The sequence below is a fragment of the Lutjanus erythropterus genome, chromosome 9, assembly GCF_056507025.1.
Source record: "Lutjanus erythropterus isolate fLutEry1 chromosome 9, fLutEry1.hap2, whole genome shotgun sequence".
Classification (NCBI taxonomy): Eukaryota; Metazoa; Chordata; class Actinopteri; order Lutjaniformes; family Lutjanidae; genus Lutjanus; species Lutjanus erythropterus.
Window position 1 is genome coordinate 17,588,755 of NC_139325.1, and position 15,694 is coordinate 17,604,448.

General features: G+C 39.4%; 1 protein-coding gene across 1 annotated transcript in view; it reads right to left on the reverse strand.

Annotated features, from left to right (window-relative positions):
* Window positions 1-15,694, reverse strand: part of LOC146321229 (transmembrane protein 65-like) — a 50,880-nt gene that overhangs the window by 34,507 nt on the left and 679 nt on the right. The gene's annotated exons all lie outside the window — the stretch shown is intronic.

The window sequence follows — 15,694 nt, forward strand, 5'->3', positions numbered from 1 at the left end:
TGGGATCAATAGAGTTCAGGAGAACAGGAACAATAGAAGGTTAAAGCCATTCATCAAACGCACAGCACCTTGCTATTCTCATATGATTTATGAGACAGAAAAGGGGAAATTACACAGATTGTGGGCCACAATGGACAGGACAGTCATTACTAAACATGAAATGGGAAAAGATCTGAGTGGGGGAAAATAGTTTTTTTTTGCAGCAAGTTTTGAATATTTGAGGCTGCAATTAAATTCTACTAGAATAGATGATTAGTTTTAGATAGGGAACTTGCTTAAAATACAGCAGAACATAATGAAAAGCAGTCAGTATTCAAGGAAGTGTTTCTGTATCTGATTTTAATGTGGTTTGGAAAACATGAGCCACCTTAAGCTTGCGATTTGCACATAAAAGCTCATTTGAAGGAGAGCCTATTTATTTCTGTTTTTCAAGTCAATCTGCTCCCCTTTACACATCTTCTAAAGGTCACAGAGCCTAACAACTTAAAATACTGTTTTGTACAGTAAGGAAAAATAACGAGTAGCTCCCGGTAAATGCATAATTAACCAGTCAGTATATACCTGTGAGACAGAAAATAGGAAGCACTGGAGCGTAACACCTCACAAGCTGAAGCCCAACAGTGTAGATTTCAGCAAAGTACTTTCTTTCCCTGTGAGTTTAGTGAACTCTATATGACAGGTAGATAAATAAATACACCAGTCTATTCCCCTCGTGCCAATTAAAGCAGCTGGGGAAGGCCTGAAACAAAACACAATAGCAGACAGAAAACAACCAAATCCTTTAAAATGTCCCCCTGACAAAAAGCAAACCACAAGAGACAGGAAGGAGAGAAGAAAATAGTCTAGTTTCCTATCCGTCTTATAGCCAGCAGGATGAAAAGGAGAAAAGTAAGGAAAAGGAAAGACTTTTCACGGTTATGACAAATAATAACACTCCATAATAATAACACCATAATTTTACCTCTGCTGAGGTTATGTTTTTGGTGTGTTTGTGTTTGTGTCTACAGCAAAATTAATTTGTAGGTAAAAAAATAAATGCACAGCTGAGATGACGAGGCTTCAGCTGGGCACAACAACATTTTGACGTAATTGCAATAGTTTGGTTTAGTTAGTCTGTGCTCTGCGAGTGCCCTTCTAGTTATGCATAACATTTTCTCCCACACTCCTCCCATGATGGTGGTGATACAGCTCGCCTGCTCACACCTAAATGATCACCACATTTTTGTTGCCAGGTGATCCAAATCCTGACTGCTGCCCTCTAGCTCACAGTAATGGTTCTCAATCCTTTCAACAAAAGTGAAGATGCTTTTCTTTCCTCTAAGCACATTAATTGCAGGTAATTGCATGCACCTGGCCTCCTAGATGCCAATTAGTCCGGTATGATAAATCAGATGGCTACTCACACAGAGAGACACAAGTACACAGGTGTTCTCACTTATTTTGGCTAATTACAACCTCACCATCTTCCTGACTCTCCTCTGTTTAGTGTTGAGCCTCCCTTTGGTTGTGCCGGCATTCTGTATGTTTTTGTATAAAGTTCATCTTATCTTATCTTATCTTATCTTATCTTATCTTATCTTATCTTATCTTATCTTATCTTATTTTATCTCGGCAGCGAAGGCAGATTAAAATTGCTTCAGTAGTGCGACAGTGGCACAAACTATTTTGAATCCCTCTCTGCTGCAGGTAGAGTGGCAGCAGCTGTGAGGCAACTGCTTACTGAAGGTGACTGGTACAAGATTTAACTTCATATTCTACGCAATATTAGCAGTTGTTTTCAATGCAGTAATGCAGTGATATTTCCAGATCCAGTCATGTGACAGATGTTGTTTGCCAGTGTCCATTGTTTACCATACCGCTGCTAAGCTACATGTTGTACTTTACTTGCTGCATAAGCCTTATCCTGAACCATGCTCAGCACATTCTTCTTTCCTAATTTGAATACTGTAAACCACACGGGTACAGCATAAATCAGGAACTTATCAGTTGGAGCAGACTCACTTTTATATGGAGTTGAACTCTTGAATTCTAACCTGAAAAAGGTTGAATCGGCAAAAAACGAAGGAAAGGCCTCTAAAGCCAGAAGGCTCTGAGTCCTGAGGACCGGTGATCTGATTTGAAAATAGAATTTGCAATGTTATATTTGCATTTGACTCGTGATAAGAAATTCAAAGTTTCCATAGTCGATATTTTTATATTAACAGTGGATCTAATGACTATGTGTTAAGTAAAAGCAGTCATTTGAACCTGCAGGTATTTATCACCTGCCTTCAGCTCAACAGACCATTTTAACTTCTTTCCGTTTTCTTTGCTTTGATTTTACAGCCCACAACTTTACTGTTTGGTTCACCCTCACTGCTCCCTTATCAGTTTGCAGACACAGCAGGCAGCTGTTTTTTTGTGAAAAGCCTGACAGACTGTACACTGTGCAGAAGACAGACAATGTTTGTAGCTGGTGTGTGAATACAGACTTTGTTCAGACCGCAGGCAAATCAGATTTGCAGTGTTGCGTCAATTAAATGTGAATATGCTTTGATGATTGATGAACTGAACGGATCTGTCTGCAACTAATGAATGTAAGCATTGTTCATTCCTGACAGAGTTACAGGTGGTACAATAGTGTGATGTCATTATATAGAGTCCAGTAACGTTCTTTTTAAAAGAAAGTGAAAAAAAGGGGAAGAAATGATCGTAAAGTAGATTGTCCTTGGGACTGTGAACGTGGTTAAAAATTCAAAATTGTGAACTATGAACACGAACAAGTTCATTTTAATTTTTGTGAACTTTGAGCTAACTCTTGTGAAGTGTGAATTTGCACAACACTGCAGATTTGTTTCTAAAATAAGATCTTTAAGACCGACTGTCCGCAGTGTTATTTGCAAGTGATCAGATTGGATTGTGTGTCAAGACATGACCAACCAATCTGCATGAGTTGCTGTGGTGATGACATGGGCATCTTTAACTATGTATGCTGGTCATGCAGCTTTCCAGTGTGGAAGCATAAGAAATGGACCTCCATCATCTCGCCCTCCAAGCAACTATGGTGTCAAATTGCTGTGCAGTACTCCAGACAAACTTTAAAATTAAATTTGAGCACCCAGAACAGCAGGATTGAGATGCATCTGTAGATATCCAACTGGAATCGCATTTCAACCCACCTTTAAATATGGTTTTGACCAAATTTGCAAAAATCTCATTTCACTATTTTTTGTTTTTTTTTCCTGTTCAGACTTTCTAAATTCAATCTGGATGCAATCTGTATATGCAAAAAACAAATCTGGGATGGCAGTCTGAACAAGGCCATAGTGGAGCAGTACATTTAAGGAGTTGGTGGAGAGCAAAACAGAGATAAAAGGAGAGAATATTTGGCTTTCATTTGTCAGACAGACACAAACACAACTCCAAATAGATGTCAGTGCTGCTCTGTAACTGCCGGATGTGTAAATAAGAAAATCTTTTCTATTAAAAAGTAAAATTGCCAGAAAGATAAACAACTTTTTTTTCCCCCAAATGCAACCTAGAAATAATGTAAAGCAGTAAATACAGGTCTGGAAAAATATTACTATTAATATGGACTATAAAGTGCTGACTTTGACTGTGCAGCAAGGTCAGTTATAGAAGCCTCTGAGGGGCCAAGGTACAAAGCAAGCAGAAAACAGGGAGTTGGAGCATGTTGTGTGTTGTGGTCCATCTCATATCAGTGTGAAAGGGACAGAATGAGAGTAGAAAAGATAAGAGGAAAAAGACAGTCAGTGAGGAGACTACAGAGGAAACGAAATGACAGAGAGAACAGTTTGGGGGTGACAAAAAGTGAGCACGTGTTGTCTTTGGAGGTCACACTGTCCCATTAAAAAAAACAGAAAATGATCCATCCCTGTCTCTGACGCTCTGAGGCTCATGACCTCATGATCGAATAGCCGGGCTCACAAAAACAAACACCACCATGAATATCAAACACATCCTGCTGCGCATAATATTATTAAATGGGCTTCTGTGGTGCCTGTGTAATTTGATTCAAGCCTCTATCCATCTGTCTAGGTTTCACTAGAAAGAAGAGCCATATGCAGTGATTTTCCTTCTCACTTCCATATCTTCTCATTTATAAAATTTTAATTGGTGTCATATTGCCAATTGTAAGACAATGTCAAACACTGGCTACATATACAATGTGTTTTCTCTCATTAAACTTCTTCATGTTACACAGCAGCCATATTCGTATGAAACAGGAGGGTGAACACAGGTGTTACCAAAGATACTAATTTAAGTCCCGTTCCAATTAGTGGAGCAGAGCCTTTCCAGTGAGCCAACATGCACAATAGCAGCACCCTGACTATGTTTGACCCGAATGGAACAGAAACTTAATAAGTATTATTACCAGACAATTTAATATCAATATGGCTACAGTGAAAAAGATCCAGTGAATCCTGTGATATTTCCATATATTGCTTACAATACTTTTCCTTGTTTTGAATCTTTGTAAGAAAATAAAATTCATGTGGAAATGGCTGCTGTGAAGAAGGTGTGTATCAGGTTAAACATGCCTTTTTAGGGTAACATTTGAACAGTGATTGTCCATTCAGAACTAGGGACATAGCAGGCCTGTCAAGGTTTGGTGTCTTCTTGGGACTCTAATAAGATCAGTAGGCTGCACCTCTTATTTAGCCCATATTCATACTACTGCATTTTTGTTTTAAAATGCATGAAAAATAACAGAACCAACAGATTTTCATGAGCTATAGCAGAAAGGTATTAAACTGCTTTAGAAAATGATACCTAAAAAGTTGTAATGCAAATCATTGTTGCCCTGGTTATGGAGACTCAGAAGTCATATCATAACATACTTGATGCATCTGTGTTACATGTACACTGAAACTGATGTACAAAAAGCACAAATTGGTGGATAGAAATTCACCAAACAGTGGAAATGAAGGTTCTGAAAGTACAAAACTCATGAAGGACCCCCAGATCCTCACTTGCTTTGTGTGCCCCAGGCACGGAGCCCACTGGCAAATTGTCCCTTATTTTTCCACACTGAAAGTGGTAACCCTGGTGGGAATTGTTGTTTCAGCTGGCAAAGTCAGCAGTTGCTGTCTAGAAATTGGAAGCCTGCCTTTGTCTGTCTGACACCAAGGACAAATTGTTTCAAAACTTACTGAGAATTTTGTGTTGTAAATGTGCCAATGTTACCATTGTGTGCCATCCTAAATTGAAAATCTTGAGAGATGTGGGCACAGTAATTATGGAGGGCAATTGTAGCAAATTGTCTGTGTATAACTACAGGAAATAAAACTGATGTCAGCTCTCATTAATCTCTAGCAGGTATCACTTCACTTTTTAGGGAGGTCACAATCCAATAATTTCAGCACTGCTGCAGTTTAGAAAAGTTTCTAATGACAAACCACTGTGTCTGGAATCTCCTTGGCAGTAAAAGACTGATTAGTTATTAATGGCCGCTGCTCTGCTGGCAGCAAAGTGCACTCAATAAATACCCACAGCGTGTTATTACAGTCTCAGTGATGAATGTTGTGTTTTCTGTGCACAAATTACAAGACAAATGTCACCACAACAGCATCTACTGGACAGCAATAGAACCGACTGTCTGGCACAATATTAACTCAGTGAGAATCACTGTTGCTTTTCAGGGAGTCAAATATCAGCATGATGGCTGCAAAGTAATACTTACTCACAAATGTTCAGCAGTCCTGATGCCTCTACATTTTTACCCAACTGAAGGGAGTCACAGCAGGTTAAATGTCACCGTGGACTGCCATTATGCAGTGAATTAGCATGACAATAACACTGTATAAAATGAGGCAGGATGGAGAAATTACAAAGCATTCTCCTTTGTCCTTGATTTCAGGCGAGAAGGCTGTAATCTGAGAGGCGGTGAGAGGATATGGCTTCCCCTTTCAATACAAAAGGTGGAATCAAATATCACCAGGCGCTACGAAAGCAGTATATTGAGTATAAAAAATAATAGGCCTCCCTCTGACATACACAAACCTGAGGGAAGAGGATGAAAGCTTTGATCCTGGATTCATTATACCTGCTGACTCTGGTCATGGTTCAAGACGATATTGAAATACAGAAGAAGAAGAATAATTTTAAACTTCAAGACAAATGGAAGATGGGTCAGTGAAAGGCAGAGGAAGCGTGATTTGTTTTGTAAGCTGTTGTACTGCAGCCTCAAGGATCACTGAGGTGAAAAACAAAAAAACGTATTCATAAAGATGTACTCCTTCCTCTCCCTGCTCTCTCCTGTTTTGCATCTCCAGTTCTCCAGCCTCTGAGCAATGAAGGGAAACAGCTTCTATGTCATCTCCTCTTGTATTTTCCTTTTCACCAGCAGGCCTGCGGGGAAACACTGTTAGTAAAGTGGACGTCACTGAGTCACTCAGCAACTGAACACTGATGATCACAGAGGCACAGATGGAACAGAATGATCTTATTCATTCATTTTTCTGCTACATATCTCCTTTCCTTCCCTTCCTCATCTTCTGCTTCCTAACTCTGTGCTTTTGTAAGAACCTGAGGATGGCTCCTGCATTTTTGTTAAGTGAAAAAGGTGCCTTTATATGCAAATATATAGGATGTTCCCTGTCTGAGAGGTATGAGAAATAGGTGAAGTTTTCAAGTGGTATCAAAGTTACTTTAAATGGCAAGCATTTGTCTTTGGACTGTTTACAGGGCTGTGCAGAATTAAATATCCCATTGATTATGCTTTAAAGCAATATTATGTAACTATTCAACCTTAAAATAACAGATTCAAAAGCATTTTTATGGTACACTGACTTGTAATAGGGAAAATGGCAGCTTTTTCATTCCCATTCTGCACCCCAAATGATTGTTCTTGCACTATGTGACTTGGTTTGTTAGGTATAATCTCAGTGTGTAACGCACTAAGCCACACACCACCAACTATGTCACTGATTTTAGTGAAACTGGGTCATATTTTATGGAGAAAATATTTTCTGATATTCTCATGGATGTCCTCCTGGTACTCTGCCTCAACTCCCTGTGATTTACTGGGTTTCCTAATGGACAGATATCTTTATTTGTTGCTAAAAGTCACTACCAACTGCTGCCATTAGTGAATTAGCTCGGCCCTAGCTTAGCCCTAAAGCTAGCTCACTCTGCTTGGACTGGACTGGGAGCTCAGAGTAATGGGGGAGTGGTGGTGTTTACACCACTTGCACAGGAGATTTGGATCATTGGGAGAAAGAGATTTTCAGGCCCTGGGCGGTGGGTACCAAGCAGAGAATTCTGGTGGTGTGCCAGGAAAGGGCACCAGAGCTGGGTAAACAGGCAAAGGATTTGAAACCGGGTCTATGGATATAATGGCAGAGACAAGGAAACTAAGGACTCTGACAGAGGAAAGAGAAGAGAGGGACAGGGGAAAATGATACACAGGTATGTTTGGATGTGAGCTGAAATGTCAAAAGAAGGAGGAGACTCTCTGGAGCCTCCAAATAGTATAAAACAAGGTTTCTTTAGTCTTTGTTGATTTTTGTTAAATCGGAGCTCAATAAACTTTGAATGGCAGAACTTGTTTCTCCTCCAGAGATACTTTCTTCGATGTTGGTTTGGACATTGAAATATTTTGATGCTTGACTTTTCTAGCAAGTTTAATAAAGTGTTACGGCTTTAAGTCCAGACCACACTGGCCTATTTTCTGAGACTTTTTGTCACGACAGACCATATCAAAGAATTACCATATACCAGGGTATTTAGAAAATCCAAGGGTATGATTTTGAATACTGTCAAAAATACAGATACTCCTTTTTCGATTAAAATGATACAGAGATGCTGTATTGAGAGAGACATCCTGTACTCTCAGTGCTAAGGATAACCTTACAGACATGCCTCTCTCCCTGTTTGGGAGTATTTTGGATTTAATATCAACATGATTTTATTAACTACAACTACCAGTCTGCCACCACTCCCACGACATCATCTCCATTCAGCCTATTGATGTGTCAGTGTCCCCTGTCACATTGGGTCCTCCAGCAAGAATCAAAAGAACAATGGATATTTCCAGTCTACTCATTATTCTATAGGCTGTAAGTATCTAAGTCAAGCAAGACTTATCTAAGCAGGCTAACTGCATATTAGACACATAGTACTGTCCGCCAGACAAGGTCATATATGCTTCTTTAACCAGCAGCTCACCTTTTATGTTTTTTGTTTGTTTTGCGAATATATAACACTCAGATGAAATGTCAAGACAACATGAAAATATGAAAAACTGATACTGCCCAACCATGTTGCCAAATAACAAAGAAATACCAACTCTGTGTGCTTATAAAGCTGTTAAAATGTGCTTTTACATGATAAAGACAGCACATGTCCTTAATTGACTCTAAACAGGTCATCGGTGTTTGTATTCTCAGTACAACCAGCAGGCAATTTAAGTGATGGCTTTATCAGTCATTTTGCATCTTACTGGTAAAAATAAAGCTAATATTCAAAGACTGAATCTCTCATCATCATTATTACAGTGAGGGCCCTTTATTTCCACCCTGTCTCTACCATTAATGTACCATCACAATGATATTTACACAATCAGTAGAGCATTTCTCATTTCTGCTCGTTTAATAATTCATAATTTCTTTGTTTGATGTGAATTACAAAGTCCCAGAATTAGTTGATTAGTTATTCAAATATTTATATCTTGCCCCAGTTGGAAATTCCTTTGCAATGAAAGGGCTGCGTAATAATCACTAAACTGAAGCCTTTATCTGTTTTCTGAGACAGTTAAATTACTGAGACCTCAAACATGACAACAGGAAGTCATCAAGATCCACACTTTGACAGTGCTGTGGGTACAAATGTAAACGAGTCAGCTGTGCTTTTATTCCCAGGTTATTCTTCTACGCTGATATGACGCCTGTCATAAAGTAACACTTCATGAAACGTACATCAGGAAATAATGCTGATGGGTAATTCACTGTCTTTGAAATACCTCTCTTTGTTGCTATTGTGAGCTCATTCTTTTGTTCTCGATTTCTGGCTGGAGTCACACTAAAAAATACTGATCAGTTAGTTGTCCTGGAATAATAAAATTGGTATTGATATTCTCATTAAATGTCTGAGCCACCTTACGACATTATTAGAGTTAGCTCCTTTGTTGCTTTTACTGCTCTCCCCTCCATCTTTCTCTTCCTGTCTGTTTACACCAGTCCGTTAAATATCTTCCATCCCTATCTACTCTCACTCTCTCTCCTCTCACTTCTCTGAGAACAGGGCATTACTACTGCTACAGGAGATCTCCGATCTTCCTAAATCTACCCAAGAAAAGTGAAGGTGCTTGTGTACGACCTTCGCTACATCTTTCTTCTTCCTAACTCTGTCTCCGCACAGACAAATGTCCAGTCCCTGAGAGTGTCTTGGCTGTTATCATCTGCCCATAAAATGTTCAGTGTACATTTGTCTGTCTCTACCACTTTAAATCAACATAATCAGCGCCTCACATATTTTGAATTTTCTGTAAAATATGAACACAGTTTTGGCCCAGACTTCTCATAGCAGTCATGTACAATTAGTTTGCTGCTATCCACACCTAAGCTGTTCACTAATTGATTGCATAGATATTTTATTATTTTGAAAACATTTTAAGTTTGAAACTCCTACATGATATATGCTTCATAATTAGGTTGAGATTATCCTGTTTGACAGCAATTCAAATTAAAATATAATTCTAAACTTATGCATATAAGCTCAAGATATAATCAGCAATTTAAAATGGCTATTACCATTACTGTCAGGAATATTGGCCAAATCTTCACAGGCAGGTTTATGCAAGTCACTGTCCAGGGGAACATCTTTTCTTGCAACATCACTTATTATATTATGTATTCTGTCATCTATCTGTGATGGAGACTTCCCTTTGTTTGACTCTCAGGTGATACAGCATTAACAGCACTTTTTTTTCTCTCATTGCTCAGTTTTAGCAGGTCCCTTAAGTCCTCTGCTGACGCTGTTAAAACGATAGTCTTTCCTTTATGGATCTCTGAAAGCAGGACTTCAATGTCTGAATTCTGAAAGTTCTCATTTTTAGTCTTCATGGCAGATCATTGACACATTTAGTTAGCGTTTGCTGAATCTGATGTGGCACACTTATATGAGGCCACAGTCTGAAAAAAGTAAGAAAGTTAAGATAATAAAAATATTCATGCATAAGGCCCAGTCTTTTAATATGGTGTATAAAATGGATCAGAGTTTGTTTTTTAAAGATGTCTGCAGCAATAAACAGAATTCTTTCCACTAACTCTGCAGTGTATGAGCTGTGGCATAAAGGAAAAATGACAAGGTGCTCTCTTTTGCCCTTTATCTCAGGCAAGAAGGCTATAATCTGAAAGGTGGTCAAAGGATATTGCTTCCCCTTTCAACATGAAAGATGGAATCCAGCAAAATATAGAGTATAGAAAATATTACACCTCAAAGCCAGTGTTACAGTTTTACTAGCTTGTTTCCAGACGCAGCCGAAAGCTGTTTTCTGCTGATAAACAGCCTGTATGCTAACAAACAGAAGACAGACAAAGTCGGCAAGTAGATGGTGGATATAGTTAAGCATGTAGGAGCTAAAGAGCCAGATATTTCCCTCAGGAGTTGGTGGAGGCCAAAACCAGAGCTAAAAGGAGTGGTAATATTGTACTTATATTCCACAATTAGTCTCACATAGCCAGACCTACCTGGCTGTGGGTCTGGCTCCACCCAATGTTTGTCATATTAACTTTATAAGGTGACAGTATGTCAATGTTGTACTTATGGCTTGTTGCACTGCTCCAACTGACCAAAATATCTTTTCTGCAAGATGATTAAACTTCATCTCCACAGCACATGCACATTACTTATTGTATTCGGCCTGAAGCTTCAAACAAAGTTAGCTGGCTAATACTGAGGAAGCTAAACTATGAAAACAACAAATGACAATAGCATGGATTGGAAGGTACACACTAACTGCTGACACTGATGGGTAACTGAGCATCTTGGGTTTGCCTGATTGGGCAGGTTTAAAATAATAAATGGGACGTGGAGATGTAGTACAATGACCAGCAGCAACTGCACCTTTTTTATTTTCTCTCAAACAAGTCAACATAATACTTTTCCAACAACTTCTTCCTTACAGCTACTCTGAAGGGATACACCACCTCAAATGCAGGAGGCTTTTAAATCAGTGTTACTTAGTCAGAGGGCTCAGTGGTCGATGACTATCATCCATTGGCGAAGGGTCTGTACTTATATATAACTTATTTTTTAATTTATGAGCGTAATCCAGAATGAAGGTGAATACATTCAGTAAACACAGCCACAACTGATGTGGACATACTGCAGTGGAGTCTATTAACCCTGAGGACCGCCCAGTGCTGAGATATGTCACTGAGCCTCAAGCACAAGCAGACATCCAGCTTCCCCTACATTCTCTGAACCTGCATCCAGACGTCGGGGAAAAAAAGGGCTTTGCTTCAGGTGTCTTGCAGCCTCTGGGCAGACTGATGATGGATGCTGATAAGCCTGTCAAAAAATCAATCTGTCAGCCGCTAAAGCAGTGAGAGAGTGAGTCAGCCGGTCCAGCAATCACTGATTCAGCTCATCTGCAGCCAGCATATACAGTAGGTAAGACAATCCCTGAGGGTTTTTATAGTGTGAAGGTGAGGATGTCAGTGAGCTCCAGCCAGGCAGGAACCATAGGTGGGAGCAGAGGAAAGTAGCTGTCCTCTGCGTATAGTCACCTCAATACATGAGCTCACATTATTGTCTCATCTTCGGTTAAGACTTTGTGGTAGTTTTGATTTGAATCCTAAAAAATATGAGGTTGTGAATCAACCAAGTGATGTCAGTTTTATTTGTTTTGGGTTGACATTTAACAGGGGGGAATGGAAGTTGTTCCATTTTCATGCCACACTATGTGCTTTTTAATAAAACATGATATTCTCTGATATTCTGTGACAGTTTCATACAGGCACTCCTGCCTGAAATAATGAAGAAATGAGTGTTTTTCTTTTTGCAGCCTCAGAGTGTGATTATTGTGAAATTAAACCCTCCACCATGAGGGTCACGAGGGATTGTGGCACACAGAGTAAAGCTCACAGCATGCGGTCAGGATGCAATCAGCCACATCCGACGGGAAAATAATGATGTACTGTTCAGATCATTGGGCATGGAGGATCTTATTGAAATGCTTCATAATGACAGGTCGACCAACAGTTCCCCAGGGTCTGGATACAGACCGGGGATGAGGAAGGGAGAGGCATTTCAAATCAGGCGATCGACAAACTCAGGAGTTTTTTTTTTTTTTTTTATAAAAACAATTTAGTTTCCTCTGTGCCACTAACTGAGCTAACTAGCTAATGTCAGCTACAGCAGAATTAGCGGTGCACTGGGGACTTCTGTGTTCTAAAAGAAAAGGTTTGTGTTGCAACAATCACCTGATACTTTCATCACAGGTCAAGGTACATTTCTTGATTGGAGTTTGAGGTGTCTTTTTTCTGTGACTAACGAATACATGAGAATGTGGTGGACTAAAACACTCTCAATAACAGTTTAGTCTACTATTGGGGGCTGCCTGGGAATGAAAAAAAAAGTTATCCAATTTGATCCATTAGCCTTAACTATCATTTAAATGCTAAACTAAAGTTTGAGCTACATGCTGTAAAGAGAGACGTGTCACAGTCACACAGATGAGCAGCATGTGTCATGTGATCAGTGAGAGCTTTCAGCAGCCCTGTCATCATGAGAAAAGCAATTTACACATTTATGCAGACAAATATATAATTAACCGCTCAGTACAGTATCAGAGTGATTTCGTATTGGTATCGTTATAATGAACCATCCTTTGTATATCCATTAAAGATGCTATCAAACAGCAGAAGCATCTCTGGCCTATTTTAGTGCACCTGGAGAGAGACGACTGAATGCTACTGTATGTCCTGATCAATAATATAAAGACAATCAATACCATCCCACATACTGTACTGCAGCGCGCTTCCCTCCTGCAGTTATATTTATGTTTTTGATGCAGGATCTCAAAGAGAGTTAACATGTTGTCTGCAAATAGAAAAATAATGCAACATTTTCTTGTGTTTTTCCTCCCAGAAAAAACTCCTTTGACAAAGTAAAACTTGAATTCGTCTTTTGATTGGAAAGAAATGCCTCTAAAACTGCATTTAAAGGAACTGAAATCAGACTGAGCAAACATTAAACTTTTCAAGCCACATCGACAGATGCATGTTTATATTACCGACAGCCTGGGCTGTGATTTGTGCATGTCACTGCTACTTGTTATTCAGAATCTCACATACTGTATGCTGAGAAGAAAGAGTACAGATATGACACTATTCATAGTAACTGGTGCATATCTTCAGCATTGAGCAGCCTGTCGCTATATGGTTTAAAGGAGCTTGGTGTACAGCACTCTGTGAGTCCAGCAGTTTGTTAGTTCAGTGAACTAAAAGGAAGAAGTACACATAAAATAAAGGGATAAGCTTCAAAATGTTGGTGCAGAGGATGTGAGAGATTTCAGGGATTATTTTGACTTCTTCTGAGGCTGATAGATATTTGAAGCTGCCCTGCAGGGTGTCCCAAAAGACAGGAATCATTTGTCCATCATGAAACACTCGAGTAAACAAAACCACTGAAAACCCGACTTACTTCCCTCATAATCCTGCAGGAATAAATCTTTAATCCACAGTTCTAGGGCTCAGTTGGATCTGATATCTTTATCGGTAGCTTCACTGGTAAAGTAAAAGAAGAATTGATCAAGTTTCCACCGTATACTTCACTTTTACTTTTACAATTGCGTTGTTCATTCAATTCTGATATCTGACAATGAGGCAGAGATGAGACGCAATTATGAGAGTCTATTTTTAAATTCAGTCTCTGCACTTTATTGCTGGAGAGAAATATAGAGGGTGACAGCAGTACGCTCCCAGAGAGAGCCTCACGTACCGTAGAGCATCTTTTTCATCATTCATGTCTCTCCCCGTTCTCTACCTCTATTCTCCTCTGTCTCGGTATTGATCGACCCACTTCCTTCTTTTTCTCTCCATCTGTGGGACATCCACTGTAGTCCTCCTCCTTCTCTTATACTCTTATAATCTCATCCTTATGTTTCATGAAGCCAGACTGATGCCTCTCAACCCTGCACTCAGCTGAAAACCATTCTATTGGAACAGGCTTTTCACCATAACATGCTGTACTAGGAGGAATCGTATCTTGTACTGGGTAAATTGTACTGCAGGCCGGTGAGTTAAAAGCATTTAGTGAGAACCGAATAGGTCAGGAATGCCAGAATGGGTCTCGAAAAGAACACGACCCACCATCATATACCATAGTGTCAAATAGAGACAGAGTGACAAGTTCTATATACTTGGCTGCCTCATATATCTGAGGTTTGTATGATGAATAGGTTTTGGGAAGAAATGTGAAGAGTTTTATTCAAAAATGGAATAACAACTACTGGGATACCAGGTAACCTGCCAGGTTGATAAAATATAAAAACACTTGTGTACTGGGTGTTATATGTGTTATATTTTTTATAGTACTGGCTCACCCTGCAGAGATGACACAGCATCAGTCCAAGTGGACAGTTCATCACACTCATATTCACAGCCACAAGCAAGACATTAATCCGGCATGATGGTCAAACATATACTGCTGAAAATAATCTGATACTGCATTTAAAAGATCTGAGCAAAGAAGGGATGGAGTCATTGTTGTGCAAGTCACAAGTAAGTCTAAAGTCTTTGCATTCAAGTTCCAAGTCAAGACTGACAAGTACCAAGTCCTAAACTTTGAATTTAGAATCCTAAACCAGTCATAAAGTAACAGCCTCATTGATTTACAAAGTTATTTAGCTGTTAAGCTCATGTTAGCTAAGCTTTAGCTCATTAACTATGTCAATAGTAGCCTTGACGTACTGATTTTTGTGCAATTTAAAACGCTGAACAAAGTTTGAAATTGTTGCACTCTGCACGTAATTTCCAACTTGGATTTGCATACTGCAATGCATTTTTTGTTGATCACTGTATAGTTTTTGCACAGATATGGTATATATATATTTTTTTCCAACTGGAGCTCAGTAACATAATGTTAGTTCTTCATGGACTGGTTCACACGGAGTGGGCCTGAGGATTGTGGGGAATCAAATGCTGATTTGTTGGGAGTGAATAGTGTTAACATGTGGATATTATGTGGATAGTTACAATGATGGTAACGTATGATGTATGAGATACAGTGATGGTGACATGCTATTATTGAACCCTGCCAGTAGATCCTATGTGGACACAGGGAGGTCAGAGGTCAGAGATCAGGGTCAGCTGCAGAACAGCACTGTGGGAATTAGCCGTCTCTCTCGATGGAACTATGGTATGATGTATTGGGGGGAAAAATAGGCTTTAACCAGTCTTTCCACAGCAACCTCCACACTTTTAAGACTTTAATTACCCCCAAGGAAATTCAAACCATGCCTTGGACATCATACTCTTAACCACACTACAGGTTACTTCATCTCATTACCACCTGGTCTCTGACGCTGCAGCCTGGAACTGTAGCTTGTGTCAGCAGTAATTAGACTGAGAGGTGAACATTGATGCAAAAACCACTATCATAAATCAGACCTCATTTAGATAAAGCACTCTCAGATTGAAGAGACAGTTCATTCCGAAATGAAAAATACACATTTATCCTCTTGTCT